The sequence below is a fragment of the Callospermophilus lateralis genome, unplaced genomic scaffold (genome assembly GCF_048772815.1).
Source record: "Callospermophilus lateralis isolate mCalLat2 unplaced genomic scaffold, mCalLat2.hap1 Scaffold_86, whole genome shotgun sequence".
NCBI classification, from domain to species: Eukaryota; Metazoa; Chordata; class Mammalia; order Rodentia; family Sciuridae; genus Callospermophilus; species Callospermophilus lateralis.
Window position 1 is genome coordinate 3,947,599 of NW_027516693.1, and position 17,075 is coordinate 3,964,673.

Here is a 17,075-nt window from a genome sequence, read left to right on the forward strand (position 1 = left end):
TTGAGTGAGATTATAGCACTTCCTGAATCCTGCCCCAACCCTGATACACTAGTAATAAGGCCAGAACTACCAATTCCTCCTAGAAAAAGTTTTTTTTTTTGTGGGTGTGTGTATGTGTGTATTGATTGTTTCATATTTAACATATTTTGTTTATGTTACTATGTCCCTGATACACTAGTAATAATACCAGAACTACCAATTGCTCCTAGAAAGTTTTTTTTGTGTGTGTGTCGATGTGTGTACTGAATATCTCAAATTTAACATATTTTATTTACCTTACTATGTCCTGAAGTTCCAAACTCTAGAACAAAAGATGATTGAGCTTATGTAAATCTCTGTAGATTTCAAACAAATGAATTTAAATTCTTCTTCAAGCACTTTTATGAACTATGATATCAAACAGCTGTTCAGAAAGGAGCTTAAAAAACAATGATCCCTGTTTATTCCAACAAATCTTTACAGAATAGTACTACATTGGCTACTTCATATAAACTTTACTCAGGGATAAAATGAAACAGTCAAAGAGATTTTCTGTAGCCTGGGCAGTGTTGTTGAAAAGGTTATTATAATAATCTGAAAGAGCTAGGTGTAGTGGCAAACATACTAGAGGCTGGAGAGGCATGTCAGCAGGATTGTAATTTGAAAGACAGCCTTTACAACATAGAAAGGGTATAAGCAACTTATTGAGAGATTAGTGATATATCACCTGTCTCAAAAAAAAAGGACTGGAGACATAACTAAGTGGTAAGCACCAGGGGAGTTCAATTCCTAGCACCAAACCACACCAAACTAAACAAATATCTGAAAGATAGTAGGGACTCCAGAGTATAGGTGTATATGCAGAGATAAAAATTTTGGTTACAATATAAAGTTAATAAAGATACTTTTGAAAAAAAATTCATAGTTCTTTTTTTAAAGAGAGAGCGAGAGAGAGAGGGAGAGAGAGAGAGAGAGAGACAGAGAGAGAGAGAGAGAGAGAGAGAGAGAGAATTTTAATATTTATTTATTCATTTTAGTTTTTGGCAGACACAACATCTTTATTTGTACGTGGTGCTAAGGATAAAACCCAGTGCCACACGAATGCCAGGCAAGTGCACTACCGCTTGAGCCACATTCCCAGCCCTTATCATGGTTCTTAAGAGCTCAAAATAAAAATGCCATATAATCCACTAATAATAATTTTTTTTGAAGTAGGGTATCATTGTGAATGTCTGTGCTCTCAGTGGCTTTGGAGGATGAAACAGGAGGAACTTAATTACAAGACCAGCCTCAGAAACTTGGCAATGGCTTAAGTGACTCAGTGATATCCTGTCTTATTAAAAAAATAGGGATGTACCACAGTAGTAAAGTGCCTAAATAAGTAAAAATAAATAACAATTCTTGGTTTAAAAATGCCCTACAACCCAGTAATTATAATTCTGGATAAATATCTAAAGAAATTGGAACACTTTTGTTAGAGATAATACTTCACTTCCATTTTTATTGTAGGTTTATTCACAGTATCTAATAAAAGGAATCAAATGCCTTTTAGATGCAAGGTATGCATGAAAAGGTTTCTTCCAGCTGCAGATCATCCATCTACTTACCTTAAATGCTGCATACTTATAATTCGAACTGCTCCCAAAAAGACAAGACTGAGATATGGATTCTTCTGAGTACTCCAAGAAATTTTGGTACCCTCTGGACAAATTCTGTAATACTTTTCCAAAACTAAGGAATAGGTAAATTTTGGAATTTGGAATGTGGAAAACATACAGTAAATTCCTCAAGGGAGAATCTTAATTCAGACACTGTGATAAGGTGTCTGGTCTGGGGAAGAAAGAGGAAGTAAAATCAGAGTTTGAGATAAAGCTAGACTTTGCTTCACTGATTTCTAGGTTGTTGATTTAATCCAAAAATATTGAAAAGCCTTAAACCTACTAATTAAAATTTATGTAAAACAGGTATTTAAAAAGTACCAGGAAAGAGCTGAAGGTGTGGCTCAGTGGTACAGTGCTTGCCTAGCATATATGAGACCCTGAGCTTAATTCTCAGTGCCCCATATAAATAAATTAAATATAAATAAATATTTTAAAAAATACCAGGTAAGGATTTAGGGTTGTTGCTCGGTAGTAGAATGCTTGGCTAGTATGCATGAGGCAGTCTGTTTGATACTGAACCCATATTAATAATAATAATAATAATAATAATAATAATAATAAAGATATTTTGTTCATCCACAACTAAGAAAAAATTATTTTAAACAAATACAACAGTGCTATGGCCTGTAACCTTCTAATTATCTGTGTTCTAATTAAGCCCTTGCAATTGAACTTTCTTGTTATTTAAATTAAAGTCCAGTTCCACTTTTATTTCCTGCCACACCAGGACAAAGGAGTTTGCTTGAATATTAGGAATGCTTCTAAATGTCACTTTAATAAAGTTGTTTTACATATTTAAAAACTCAGTTGAATGCAAACTTAGTGGCACAGGTCATAACCCCTGTGGCACAGAGGAATTATACATGGGTATCATGAGTTCAAAGCTACCATCAGCAAAAGCAAGGCACTAAGCAACTAAGTGAGACCCTCTCTCTAAATAAATACAAAAAAAGACTGGGGATGTATCTCAGTGCCCCTGAGTTAAATCCCTGGTACAAAAAAAAAATGAAGAAAAAAGAAAAAAAATTCAATTGAGGACAAATACATTAAAGAAACAAACAAAAAAACCACCTTAATTTTGGACAAATTAACTACACTATTGTGAGGATGGCCTTAGGCCTGGCCTAAAAAAACTCCATTTTAAAAACTTCAGTTTAAAACATGCAGCCTCACCAGGCATGCCTAAAGAAGCCCTGTAGTATTGCCCTCAGACATAAACAAATCACTTCCCCTCACCTTGATAAACAGAGTGAGGCCTATGGCAGGTTGTCCTCACCTAATAAGAGGGAAGGGTGAGAAGACCAAGGTGCAGACCACCAGACCAGATGTTTCTGGCCGTAGAGTAAATGATTTCATGGAAAAATCTGGTGGTAACTAACAAGGATTGAAAAAGGGTAAAAAATCTGCAAAATTTAGTATAAAGAGTAGAGCAAATGAACAGATGTTCAGCCAGCTCAATAAAAAATGCACTTGAGCTGGGGAGGCTGATGAGGACTTGGAATGACATCTCATCACTTCTCATCAATTGTATTATCCTCACCACTCTTAAACTCTACAGCCACACCTTAGTGAGGGGGAAAGGTAAAAGATTATGTGATGTTCTTCTCATGTCATGAAAACTTAATTTCAGTGGGGAGAAACCCAATGGGGAAAATAAAACCAAGAGGCAAAATCTCCCACACACCCAAAATATATACTTTCATGAATAAAAATTTTATCAAAATTACTTTAAAATTTCATTTAACTTTTGTGCTGTCTTGTCTTATGAGAAAGCAAATTTTATTTTAAACTTCTAAGCAATGTCCTAAGTCATTAATATTTTCCCAGAGGGAAAAAAATATAATGCACTAGTATAATTTAAAAATTTCTAGTATTCATAATAAAAATTAAAGACAGCTTAAATCAATTTAATAACTTAAAACCACTATATCCAAAATATTATTATTTTTGAAAATATCAATTGACTAATAAATAAATGCATTTTTCAAGCTTCATCCTAAATTTCACTCTTGACCTCTCAGAGATATCTATGTTCACCACAGCTATATTCCATGTTTGAGATCTTTAAATACCCTGACCTCAGCAAGGGGAAAAAAATGGACAACTCAGTTCTGTGTCATAAGTTATGGAATAAGCATACCAAACAACATTCTCTCAGGGCCAAAGAACAGGAGAGACTCTGAAATGTGAGAGAGAAGTCATCTACAAATCAAAAGTGTACAAAAGTGGACACTGTTTCTCACAGGATTGTGTGCACAGATCCATTTTTATTTTAGATATCATACTTTAACAAAAAGAGATTGGTATCACTGGAGAGAAGATTCTAGGTCATCAGATCATCAGTAACCCAGAAACTAGAGTCTAAACATTTTTTTAAAATTTATTTTGCAGTTTTTTCTTTAGCCTAATGCAGGGTTGTGATTTCAATTTTCTTCTTTAGTATGGGGTACTCTGAGAATATCATCAAACATTAAAGGCATAGAAATCTACACATATTTTCTTATAATTCAATAAAGCCTGTCAAAAGATTAAAGTTTAAATTTAAATTAATAAAAATTTAACCAGTACCTATAAGGCACAATATGTTTTTCACATAACTTCTGTTCCACATGTGATTGAATCTTGGCATTCAGCCTATGTTTAGTAATTAGATATCTATCACTGAATAAAAGAAACTATGTAAAAACTAAGGTGGGCTCATTCTCATGGAGGTGACAGTGTTATGAAAGTAAAAACAAAGTATTCAAAATGTTTCCTGACTAATACACTTTCATAGTCACAGATTTACGTAAGTCACACACAAAAAATAAGAGCTGAGACCCAAAATATACTCTGCACTTTAATATACTCTGCACTTTAGCTATAAGAGGAGTAAAAACACATTGTCAACTTTATGTGTACAGATAGGGCTACAGAATTGCTAATATGTTGGCACTCGGTATCATTCTACTTTTTGTAATGGATGAAGTTTACATACCTGTTCAGTGTGAAAGAATATTTGAAAGGTCTCATGAATAGTAAACAACTTTACTGGGATTCAGGATCAATTCTATGTGACCCCAAAGCCACAACTCACATCCTCTAGACTAAATAAATTATCAATCTTTCATTATTGTCTTAGAAGATAGATAGTGGCACAAAAAAGCAGAATATTTTTTTTTGTACCAAGAACTGCACTCAGAACACTTTATCACAAATCACATCTCCAGCCCACTTGTTTTTTAAAGACAAGCCAAGTTCTCACTAAGATGCTTAAGGCCCCACTGAGTTGCTGAGTCTAACTTCAACTTAAAATCCTTCTTCCTCAGCCTCTTGAGTCACTGAAGTTATAGACATGTATTATAATATTGGCTATTGTTTTCTGGTTTATGAACAGGAAAAATTGAAAAGCTAAGCAGAGAAACAGCTGTTATAATCACTCCTTTGTTAATTCTGGCTTATTTCCTAAGGTTTAAGTATTGAAACCCATATTTCAATGTATATTGAAGGTGACATTATCTATTATACTGAGCAGTATGTTGATCTGCATTCTATCCAGACATTTTTTTTAACTGCCTAAACTTTTATTTAATTTGAGAAGGTTACTCAATATATTTGAACTTCTGGTTTTTCTGCTGGCATTATTAGGATACTAGGTTCAAACCTTACAGCCTATGGAAAATTAAGGTGTGGTTATAGCTAAAGAGAAGACTATATGATAAATAAAATTTTAAACTGATGAAAATGAGGTATTTTCTTTGTTGTTTTTTTTAAAGTATCCTTGGTGAATAAGATAGAGTACACAGTCAAATCTCAAATCATACAAAGCAGGCTCTATCTCTAGTTAATAAAGAAAAATATCAAATACAAAAAGTTGTGTTGCAAAATCACATGGCACTTGGTTTGTTAACAGCAGCACAGGAATGGATTTCTGCCATATTCAATTGTATGTATATTCTGGATCATCAAAATAATATCCGTATTACTTCAAAACATATTACATATTTAGTTTCAGCCACACAACAGTTGATCAATGATAAGTTGAAAGAATGATGAGCTTGTCAGGATACCATCTGGAGATCGATTTTAGTAATCCTAGGCAGGGGGGATTGTGTTCTAGTCATATCACAATACAGTGTATTTTTCGTGGCCTGTGGATGCAGAGCTCTTACTTCCTTGCTAATAGATCATTGCAGAAGACTTCAGGAGTGTAGATTTTTTGATGATGTATCCTAAAAGTGTGGATCATTGGAAAGGCCAAACATGGCTATAGCTACTCTGTTGTTAATGCTTTCAATAGGTTGTTCTTATTATTTATTGAAGTAATAAATACCCTGATTTAGTGTATTAATTCATTGTCATAAACATTTTCTTTTGAGCATGTGTTCATTATGTAAAATATTGACCATTCATCTTTGTTTTCTCTCCTATATATGAAAAGGCCTATGGAATGAGAGACTACCAGAATGAGAAATTGCAAGATAATCAAGAGGTCTAGGAATCCAAAATACATCCAGTAGAGTAAGATCTCTGTATTTTTAAAATACCTATCAACCGTCCCCATTATGATGTTGAGTCTGTAGAGAAAAAGAAAGATAAAGGCTTTCAAGTCCAGTCATTGGATGATGCATAAAATGAAACAACAGAAGCCAATGGCTCCAGTGAACAACTGGCATGGCCAGTGCACGTATCCAAGTTTAATATATTTTACCTGTTAAGCAGAACTGATGGACTTAAAAAAATAATTTACCTAGGTGTCAAGAGATTAAGATTATTATTTTTGTCTGTAAGAATTAGAGATAAACAGCATTCTGTGTTGCACCCTAAAAATGGTGAGGTTAGCATTCCTCCTTACAGTAGAAGTTGTAAAATGTTAAATTCCATTAGGCATTTAGGGTCAAAAAAAGACAAAAAGACCAAGTGTGTTAGTACAGCTTCCAGAGGGCTATGTTTTTAGCAATAACCAATGTCATAAACACTCAGATTCAATGTATGTACTCAAGGTCAAAAACATTTGTGAGCATGCTCTTACATCAGTCAAATGTTATTGATGTGCCTTCTTTGTCTGACCTGCATAAAAAATTTTGCTATTTAATAACTTTGGGGGCTGAGGGATAGAAAAAGAGGCTGGTTATGGGCTATTGCTGCCTTCAGAAGTAGCAAGCCTACCATCTCAAAAGTTCCTCACATCTGGTGAATAGGGAGCCTACATCCTGGGAACAAATTTTTACCCCTCAAACAGCAGATAAAGCTCTAATTTCTAGAGTATACAAAGAACTCAAAAAGTTAAACAACAAAAAAGCAAATAACCCAATCAAGAAATGGGCCAAGGACTTGAACAGAAACTTCTCAGAAGAGGATATACAATCAATCAACAAATATATGAAAAAATGCTCACCATCTCTAGCAATCAGAGAAATGCAAATTAAAACTACTCTAAGATACCATCTCACTCCAATAAGAATGGCCAGTCATTATGAAGTCAAACAATAATTGCTGGTGAGGATGGGGGGGGGGGAAGGTGTACTCATACATTGCTGGTGGGACTGCAAATTGGTGCAGCAAATTTGGAAAGCAGTATGGAGATTCCTTGGAAGGCTGGAAATGGAACCACCATTTGACCCAGCTATTCCCCTTCTCAGACTGTACACAAAAGACCTAAAAAGAGAATACTACAGGGACACAGCCACATCAATGTTTATAGCAGCACAATTCACAATAGCTAGAATGTGTAACCAACCTAGATGCCCTTTAATAGATGAATGGATTAAAAAATGTGGCATTTATACACAATGGAATATTACTCAGCACTAAAAAATAACAAGATCATGGAATTTGCAGGCAAATGGATGGCAATAAAGCAGATTATGCTAAGTGAAGTTACCCAATCCTAAAAAACAAATGCCGAATGTCTTCTCTGATATAAGGGGGCGGGGGGGGTGACTCAAAATGGGATAGGGAGGAAGAGCATGAGAAGACTACCACTAAATAGGGAAGAGAGGTGGGAGGGAAAAAGAGGGAGAAGGGGAGTTGCACAGAAGATGGAAGGAGGACCTCATTGTTATACAGAATACATATATGATGTTGTGATGAAAAAAAGAAAAAAAGTGTGTTGTTGAGAGCCACAGTTTAGGGTTCAGAATGACGCCTGGCATTTTGTTAGAGGGAATGGTTGAAAGATGACCCTGCTCCAGGAATAGGGCGGCACAGGGATTAGGGCAGATCCTGCTGCCTAGGGCGCCCGCTACTTTGGAGTTCCCATTGAGTTCTCCCAGGGGTTCAGGGAGAATTGGCATGCAGAGCCTGGTGGAGGGAGTGTGTTCACGAGAAGTGTGTGTAGAGTGCCAGTGAGAGTTTAGAAATAAAGGCTTGCTGTTTGAACCTACAAGGCTTTTGTGGCTGCTCGGTTATTTGTGCCCAGACAGACTGCGGCAGTGTGTCACATTAGATTGAATAAAGAGAAAAGATGGGAGAGGAGGGAAGGAGTCGGGAGGATAGGAAGGGCAGCAGACTAGAATAGACAATATGATTGATGTATGTACATTCCATGTATGTATTATATGTCAAAATGCATTTTGCTGTCATGTATGACTAAAAAAAATAATAAAAATAAATCACATGGAAAAGAAAGTGTTCCTCACATCTTCTTTCAACTGCTTGAGCCCCAAACATTGCTTTTTTTGATATTAGCCCCTACACAGCAGCCACAGATGTGAAACTATTTTTAATTTAAGACTATCACAAATCCTCTGCTTTATGCAAGGAGTATTGTGTTGTTTTGTAGACATGCTCCCAGATAATATTTATATAGTGGATATTTAGTGTATAATTTATTTTAGGTTATATATATTGCCTTAATGTTGTCTCTCCCTCACTTTTTTATGTAGTGTTTTATATTTCATATTCTCCATTTATAAAACTTTTGTGATACAAATACAGTGGTTTTGTTGCAGTTTCCATACCATGCTGCATTTTTATCATGACTGTAATGAAATATATCTGTTTTAAAGTTTCTCCTAATAAGAAATTTTATTTTATTATTATTATTTTTTTTACTGGAAAAAAAAAAGAAGGGTCAACTTTTAATTGTAACTGATCGGCCTGCATCCAGGAATGTCTCTGAACAACTCAACAAAGAAACACGATAAAATTCTCCTCCTGAAGAAACCAAGAGTTTTTGCTGCCCTCAGTGCCCTGAGGGTCAGGCCAAGAGCAGCCTGTTCCCAAGGCAGCTCCATTCCCCTCGCCAGTTTCTCATCCCAAGAGGAGGGCTGGGGATGTGAGAGACTGTCCCCTCCTCCCACCATGCTGGGAGCTCTTAGAAAGTCACCATAGGAGGCTCATTGGCCCCACTTCCTATCCTGGGGTACAAGGGAGACCCTCCCAGCACCATCCAGAAATCCAGAACAGGGCAAGGCAATCAGGCAGCCCCTGTGCCCACTTGCCCTTTGGCAACAAGTCCTCCAGTCCAGTCGCTAGTTGTTCCCAGTACCCAGGGTGGAGACTAAATAAAATGTGCACTAGAGAAAAAAAACCTCAAATGCCCATCATCTCCACCGGTGAGTCATAAAGTAGAGAAAAATGAAAATAGCAGCCGGCCCTCAGAAGACGCGCTTAAACTCCGTCTGGTTTGTGGTGGCGGGATTGAGGCTCTGATTGGTGGACTGCTGGGTGATCTGGCTGCCCTTCTGGCGTGGTGGCGCCAGGTATTCAAACATAGACGTCAGGTGGGTGGACAGCATGCCCTTGAGGTCTGAGGGCATGGGGTCTGACCAGAAGAAGTCGTGGTTGAGGGCATCGTCGCTGTCGATGCGCTGTGCGGGATCCAGCACCAGCAGCTTATCGATGAGGTCCAGCGCATAGGGGTCCAGGACGTAGGCCTTCAGCTTGTCCTTCACCTTCCTTTTCTGGCCCTTGACCAGCTCCAGCTTCTCAAACAGCTCATATTTGTCTACATTTGGCCACACCTCAGGGGTGATGGAACCACAGAGCTGGCTGATGAGGGCAAGCTGGTGCTGCTCCGTGTTGCCCTGCACGATAGGGCTGCGGGTCCACATCTCTGCCATGATGCACCCAGCACCCCACAGGTCAATGGGCGGGCGTAGTCCCGCTCCCCGAGCAGCAGCTCCGGAGGCCTGTACCAGAGCGTCACCACACGGTTGGTATAGCGGTTGGGCTGGCTGTTCTTGGCCAGACTGAAAGCCCGAGCCAACCCAAAGTCTGCCAGTTTCAGGACCCCATCTCGGGTAATGAGCACATTGGCAGCTTTCATATCCCTGTGCAGGATCTTGTTCCTGTGGATATAGTACAGGCCATTGAGCAGCATCTGCATCACCCTCTTGATCTCTGATAGTGTAAACTTGACTAGGACGTTGCTTAGCAACCCAGCAAGGTCATGCTCACAGAAGTTGAACACCAGGTATATACTGTCCTTGCAGCGGTTATAGGGGGACGCTTTGGTTCGACAAATCTCAATCAAGTTGACCACATTCTCATGTTTTAAAAGTTGGAGAATCTTGATCTCCCGTAAGGCTGTGATGGGGAACCCCTCCTTCTCATTCTCCATCAGCACTTTCTTCAGAGCCACCTTCTTGCCGGTCTTGTGGTGCTTGGCCTTGAACACCTCTCCAAAGTTGCCTTGGCCGATCTTGGCAGGCTTCTCATATTTGGTCACTTCATCCTAAAAGAGGCACTCCACCGAGTCGTACTGCTTTGCCATGGCCGCCTCCAGAGCGCCGCCACCGCCCCCAGCCGCAGCCGCAGGCGCTCCAGGTCCAACCGCCGCGCTCCAGGCCCCGCCGCGGCCGCGCCACTTCCGCCTCCACGGCCACTTCCGGCCTCGCGGATCCGACCCCGCCTTTTCCGGCCGCCGCCCGCCGCCAGCCCCCCTGGGACTGTAGTTCCCAGAGGCCAGGGGGAGCCGGAGCTGCAGAAGCGCCTCCGCCACCGCCGCTGCCCCCGCCTCCGCCGCCGCCGCCACTACTGGCAGCGGCCCGGATCGGGGGACCGGGGAGCCGGGGCGCTGGGGCTGGGGCTCTGGGCGGTGCGTCCCGCTGCATCAGCCTGGGCCGCGCTTGCTGCCGCTCTGGCGCCCGATTCCGGGCCAGCCGCAGTGCCCTGCTCCTCCTCCTCAGTGCCCTGCTCCTCCTCCTTGGACGGCGCCGCCTCCGCGGACCTGCGCGGGGCAGCTGACGAGGGGGGGGGAGGCCCCCGAGCCGCGGCCTGGGGGGCTCCCTGGCCGGGCATGGCCGGGGCTGCTGGGCGAGGGGGCGATACGGGAGGGGCGATACGGGAAGCGCGGACGACGAGGCGGCCGCTAATAAGAAATTTTAAAAATATTGCTTGTCCTTGATTTTTCAGTTCAGTTCGCAGCCATTTCTCAAGTTTATTTTAAATCCTTGCTATAAGCTTCAGAAGTTGTTCTCTTACATATTATCCCCATTTAATAAAAAGGCACACCAGATGTAAAAATTTTGTTTTTGTTTTTTTATTCTTTTCTTTTTTAAGGGGAGAGGAATGAGTACTTAACCCAGGATAGTTCTCCTAAACCCTTGTATCACCAGCCCTTTTTAATTGTATTTTGTTTTATTTTCAGACAAAGGGTTGCTTAGTTGCTTGAGGCCCTCTTATATTATTTAGGCTGAATTAGAAATTGTGATTCTCCTTATTAAGTCTCCCAAATTATTAAGATTGCTGACATGAGACACCATATGTGTGTAACCCCCCTTTTTGAAAAAAAATGTCACAACTTAACTTTTAAGAGAATTTAAAATAATGATGAATCCATGGCTCCTAAAGGAGATAAGATTTGCCTTTGTGTCAGGCATATTTGATCTTGATATGTACTTACAAATTGTGGGCACACAAGAAATCATATTTGTTAGATCCTGTCTCAAAATTTAAAAAAAGAAAAAATTGAATATATAGCTCAGGAATAATATTCCTTCAGTTCAACCACCAGTACTACACTCATATAAACACAGAAACACAGAAACACACACACACACACACACACACACAGTACTTGTGGAACTTTGAAAATATTTTTTGATACTGAACAGTTATATAAACCTCATCTATTACAAAAGGCAGAATTAGTGCCATAATATCACTAGTCCTTTAGCCTTATCTGTGTACAGAAATTTGGTAATGTGATTTTACTCCTACTCTAGCTAAATGCAGAATGTATTCTCCAAACTTTCGGTCAGGGCTCTTCTTATTTTTTATGGCTTATATAAATGTGTGGCTATGAAAAGAGTACTTGTCAGTTACCTAGTCAGAAAATATTTTTTAATGATTTTGCTTTTGCTTTTAGAATACTGTCTCCTTGATGAGAACAAGTCCACCTAAATTTATTTGATTCTGAGATATCATGTGAAGAAGATTCACAGTAATCAGGTCCAGAACCAAGGCAGGTTTTTCCTGGCATGGAGTGGATGACCTGTTGAAGAGACGGTCATAGTAAGAAGTTGAGGCTCTCCCCATTCAGATGAGGTTATAGAGTTTGAGAGGATGAGGATCTTGTCAGGAGAATGATGATAAGTAATGAGATGTCAGTCCAGTTACTCACCAGGCTTTCCAGCCCAAGTGCATCCTTGTTTCAGTTGTCTGAATCCCTGTTCATTAGCTCTATTTTTACACTAAATTTTGGGGCTTTATGATCCCCTTTGCAATCCTTATCAGCTACCACCAGATGTCTCCAGGACATCATTCACCCTTGGGTCAGAAACATCTGGTCTGGTGGTCTCCACCCTTATCTTCTCACTTTATCGTTTTATCAGGAGAGGAAAGCCTGCTAGAGTCTTCACTCTGTTTATCAGAGTAAGGGGAAGTAATTGTCTGAGGTCATACTTGAGGGATCTGTGAGTGTGCCTGGTGAGACTGCAGGTTTCAAACTGGAGATTTTAAAATGGAGTTGCTTAAGCTCAGGGCTAAGGCCATTCTCATCATTCACCCACTTGATTCACAATGAACATCCTGAGGAAGAGGTGCCTAAACTTGGCACTGTGAATCATCTATTCCATTGGCCAAAGACCGGGCTTCACATATGTCCAAAAGTCACTTCTAATTGTTGTTTGTTACATTGTTCCATAACCACCAATAGTGACCATAGTTGAATTACATCTGGTTAAGACCAAAGTGTTTGCAAGGTACCCAGTGATTGAAATGATAATATAATCAAAAACAAGTGGTATGATAGGGTTGAGACATTTATAAATTTGTCTTGCATGTAAGTCCCAATGAACTAATTCTGTTACATTATCCCAGTTGATTCTAATAGTCACTGAAAGGCTCTCAAGTGCTCTGAGATATATTGAATCTAAATATTGACTAAAATACAAGAATGAGGGTGGTTCCTCTAATTATATGTACATTGGAATTGCAATTCCAACTCCCATCATTCTATGTTTACTACAAGAGGGACTCTGTCCTTAAATCATCTCCTGGGAAAGATGTGGGCAGAAAAACAAAAGATGGAGTTCTCACTGTTCCGTTATAAGCTCAGGATTTAGATCTCCAATGGCTATTTTTTGCTTAAAAAATAATGTGACTTTCCAGTGTTTTGTAGCCTGTGAGTGAATCTTGCAGGTTTTCAGAAACTGTGAGAATATGGGTCTATTTTCCAGTCCAGCCACATACACACCCTATAGCCTTGGCTAATTGCTCCAGCAACCCCCCTGCTAATTCCATATCTGTAAAGTGGGACTTATGCAGTTCTGGATATATGGTGGTATTGGGGATCAAAGAACAGTCTGTGGGGATGAGTAGGAGACTCCACATAACTGGAAGCATTGTAAAACCAAGGTATGGCCAGGAGCCATGGGGTTGCATTTTGTGCCTGAGAGACATTAGTTTTCAATGCGTGGCCCAATTGACTTCTGGGGGAATTTAGCAGGAAACCTACGCTGCATTTAGCATGCTTGTTTTGGTGCCAGTAAACTCATAGAGAGACAAAGGGGCAAGAAAAATGATAAGGCCATGGTACACACCAAGACCACATGTGCTTAGCAAGGTTAACTTCTTTACACTGATTCCTTATTAATAAGTGGGAAGAATAGGACACACCTCATGGAATTTTCAGGAAGACTGAGAGATATGGGTGGACAAAGCATCGAGCCCCGTGTCTGACATACAGTAAATTTTATCTGTGTTTTACAAGACAATTTAAAATTTTTCTTCCTCCATAGACAGTAACATCCTGATATCTTCTCTTTCTACTTTTAGAAGAGTGGACTCACCCTGACCATCCCTAACCCAGCTGTAACAGGAACCATGGAGGTTCCTGAATAAGAGTGACTGCAAGATGAACCTGGAAAGGAAAACAAGGAGAAGAGGCCATGGCTAGGAGGCTCAGGATAGACAGTATTTTAATCACCCACAATGGAAGGCATGTAAAGGGCCATGATAGATCACAGTGATGGAGTGCAGGCTCAGGCAAGGCCAGAAGGACCAGGACCAAGAACACAGGACTTGTTGTTATATATCCACTGCCCACTCTGCTTAGTGCTTTACCCTGGGCAAAGGAGGGCAGCATGACCAAGTTATTGCAGTCTTCTCCACCGAGTGAGCACTGCATTGGTCACTGCCTTTGACTGACACTTGGCACCACCCATGTGCTTTCTCTAGAAGAGATAGGTTCCAGAAGGGAATACCATAGATTTTCCAGGAGTGGGAGATAAAAAAGAAAGAGGAAATGGAGTGAGAAGTCTCAAGATGGAAAGACCAGATACTCTCAATTCTATGTTCAGAAAAAAAAAAAAAAAAAAAAAACTGGCCTCTGACCTAAGCACACAGGATAGAATGAAGCAATATTTAATCACAAGACACATTTGAGTGAGGAAATTAGGCAAATAAGAAAAAATTTCCTGACTTCACTCCCAGAGCCTGCTCCCACCTCCCACCCCCTTTTTTATTCAGCAAGACAATGAGGTGAAATGAAAAGGTTCCCAGAGGCAGGACACATGTCAAGGCAAATGTGGAGATGAGGGGAGTGCAGATTCTGAAATTCAAACAGCCCCTTAGGGTCCGGCCCGCCAACCCTATTTTTTGCATTTCTCATTGGCTGGGAAACTGGAGGGAGGGTTTCTGGGGTCCTAACAGTAAATCCTGTCCGCTCCTGGCCCTGCAGCTGGCATGCTGGAAGGGGGACCCCCTGGGCTGGGGGTGATGTTCATTCGAGGGCACAGTCAGGCTGGAGTCAGGTCCCTGAACCCCAGGACTAGGACTCAGGATGGGGGAGGGGGTGTCTCCAGCTGAAATGTCTGGGGACTCAGCTTTCCACAGTCTGTTATGTGGTAGGGTAGCAGGCCACCTGAGCAGGACAGAATGAATGGCCCCTCAAAGAGAAGCCCCCATCTAAAGTTCTCAAAGGGTCCTGTCCTAGTCCCCAAAGAGTTAATAGCCCCAGTGCCAGGATCAATTAGAGAATGGCAGAGTCAAGACAAGTCACCCATCAGGCTTCCTGGGACCCTATGTATGAGTGACTTCAAAAGTATGTTCCTTCCCCTTCCTGTGCCTCAATTGCCTCACGTTCCGAATAGAAAAGTGTGCTCATGGCATTCCCACGGGACCATGAGGTCATCAATGTACAGCAGTTAGCCGAGTCCCTGGAACACAGTGAGGCTTGGTAAACGTCAGTGATCTGATCCAATTCCTAAATGCACAGATGAGGCCCAGAGAGGGCTGGTGGAGCTCCCCAAGTCACACAGATTAACAGCAGAAACAAGACTTGACTGGTGCTTCGGGCTGTCCAGCAGAGACTTAGGGGAAGGATGGGTGGAGGCCAGGACCTGGCCCTGACCCCCTCCCCCCTGAAAATGGTGCTTGGCAAGAAGGTAGCAGGAACCTCTAAAGCCACTGCTCCCTGGGACTGGGGGGAACCGGAGCCGGGTCCTGGTAGGGCCTCCCCAGGGCCTGGGCAGGGCAGCTGTCCAGAACTGTCTGTCCATGGAGGGGACATGGAGGCTGCCACTAGGAGCACGCAGTGTGCCAGTCCCTGGGGCCAGCCCGGCTCAGCCTGCTGGCTCCATCCAGAGCCTGCCGCAAGGGATGCTGGGGGAGGCAGCAAGGATCAGAGCCGCCAGTTTTTCGCTCACCTCCCCCAGAAACAGGGGACTAAAGTGGGTCAAGGAGGAAGGAGGGGGCCCAGGAGGGGTGGGGGAGGAGCCCAAGGAGCTCAAGAAGGCACGCAGGGGGAGGGGACCAGGAGAGGATGCCTGGAAATGCAAACCCATGTGTGGGGTGGTTCTGGGGGGTGGGGAGAGCAGCGAGGTGCTGTGGCTTTGGAGGTCCTCAAAACCGCCTCAGAATTAAGTCCAGAGAGGCCTCAGTCCTGGCTCCTGCCCCAGAAGGCCAGTGCTTGCCTCTCCTTATCCCCAACCCTTCAGCCTCTTCCAGAGCCCACAGGCATGACTGGCCCCAGCCCAGGGGTCTCTGAGGAGCATCTCAGACTGTTGCTCTCTGGCTCAGACATGGAGGGGGACCCGGCTGGGATCCTGCTGCCCAGCCAGAAGGTGGGTGCAGAGAAATGTAGGTAGACGAGGTCCAGGCAAACCCTAGGCTCCGTGGAACCACAGCCATGCCAGGCCAAGTCAGGTCCTTTCACCAGGGAGAAAGGTTAGAGTAGGCTCTTGTCCCCCCCAGAGGAACCCCTGGGGAGCCTAGGTGAAAAATGAAAGGGAGGCAGACAGGAAATGCCAAAGATTGCTGCTCCCCAGCTGGCAGGGAAGCCAGACCCCCAGAGGAAGGGACTGGGGATCACAGTTTGATCCAGGGAGACACGAGCTTGTCGTCGGCCTCCACCCATGGCTGGCCCTGACCCAGTCATCAGCCTGTCTTCCAGCTCCCAGCTGCTCCACCCAGCATGGCCCCCCCAAAAGAAACAACACCCAGGCAACTTGATATGGTCCAGAAACCTCCAGGATATCTGGGTTCCAGGAAGCCAGCAATGGAGCGGGTGGAGGGCAGAGAATGCAGAGGGTCAATTCAGTGGCTGATTAGCTAGACTTCAGGAGGGAGAAGGGCTGGAGCTCAGAGCTCCTCAGCCAGCACGGGTGCCTCACAAAGGGCAACCTGAGAATGCAGGCTCAGGAGGGGGCACACACCCACCCATTCTGCAGAGATATCACAGTGAAGATGATGCAGACTTACAGGCCAGGCCCAGGGCCAGAGGGCAGTTTGGGTGGAGGCAGAAAGAGATCCAGATAGTAGGGCCCAGATTTGATTCCCTCAGCAAGGCCACACACACTCCCAATAAGCACATCCAAGTTTTCCAGTTGAGCCAGTGGAGCTCCTGAGGACTGGGGGATGGGATAGGAGGGGACAGAACAAAAGAGAGGACTCTTCACCCCAAGTCCCTAAAAGAGGTAAGCACCTCCCACATGTCAGGACAGAGTTGCTGGCCCAGCTGGGCAGAGTAATGGACACTGCTATGTTGCAATAGCCAAGAAATCAAGA

General features: G+C 42.5%; 1 pseudogene; it reads right to left on the minus strand.

Annotated features, from left to right (window-relative positions):
* Window positions 1–9,220: 9,220 nt before the first annotated feature.
* On the minus strand, window positions 9,221–10,405 carry LOC143389332 (cyclin-dependent kinase 9 pseudogene; annotated as a pseudogene).
* Between the last annotated feature and the right edge of the window lie 6,670 nt (window positions 10,406–17,075).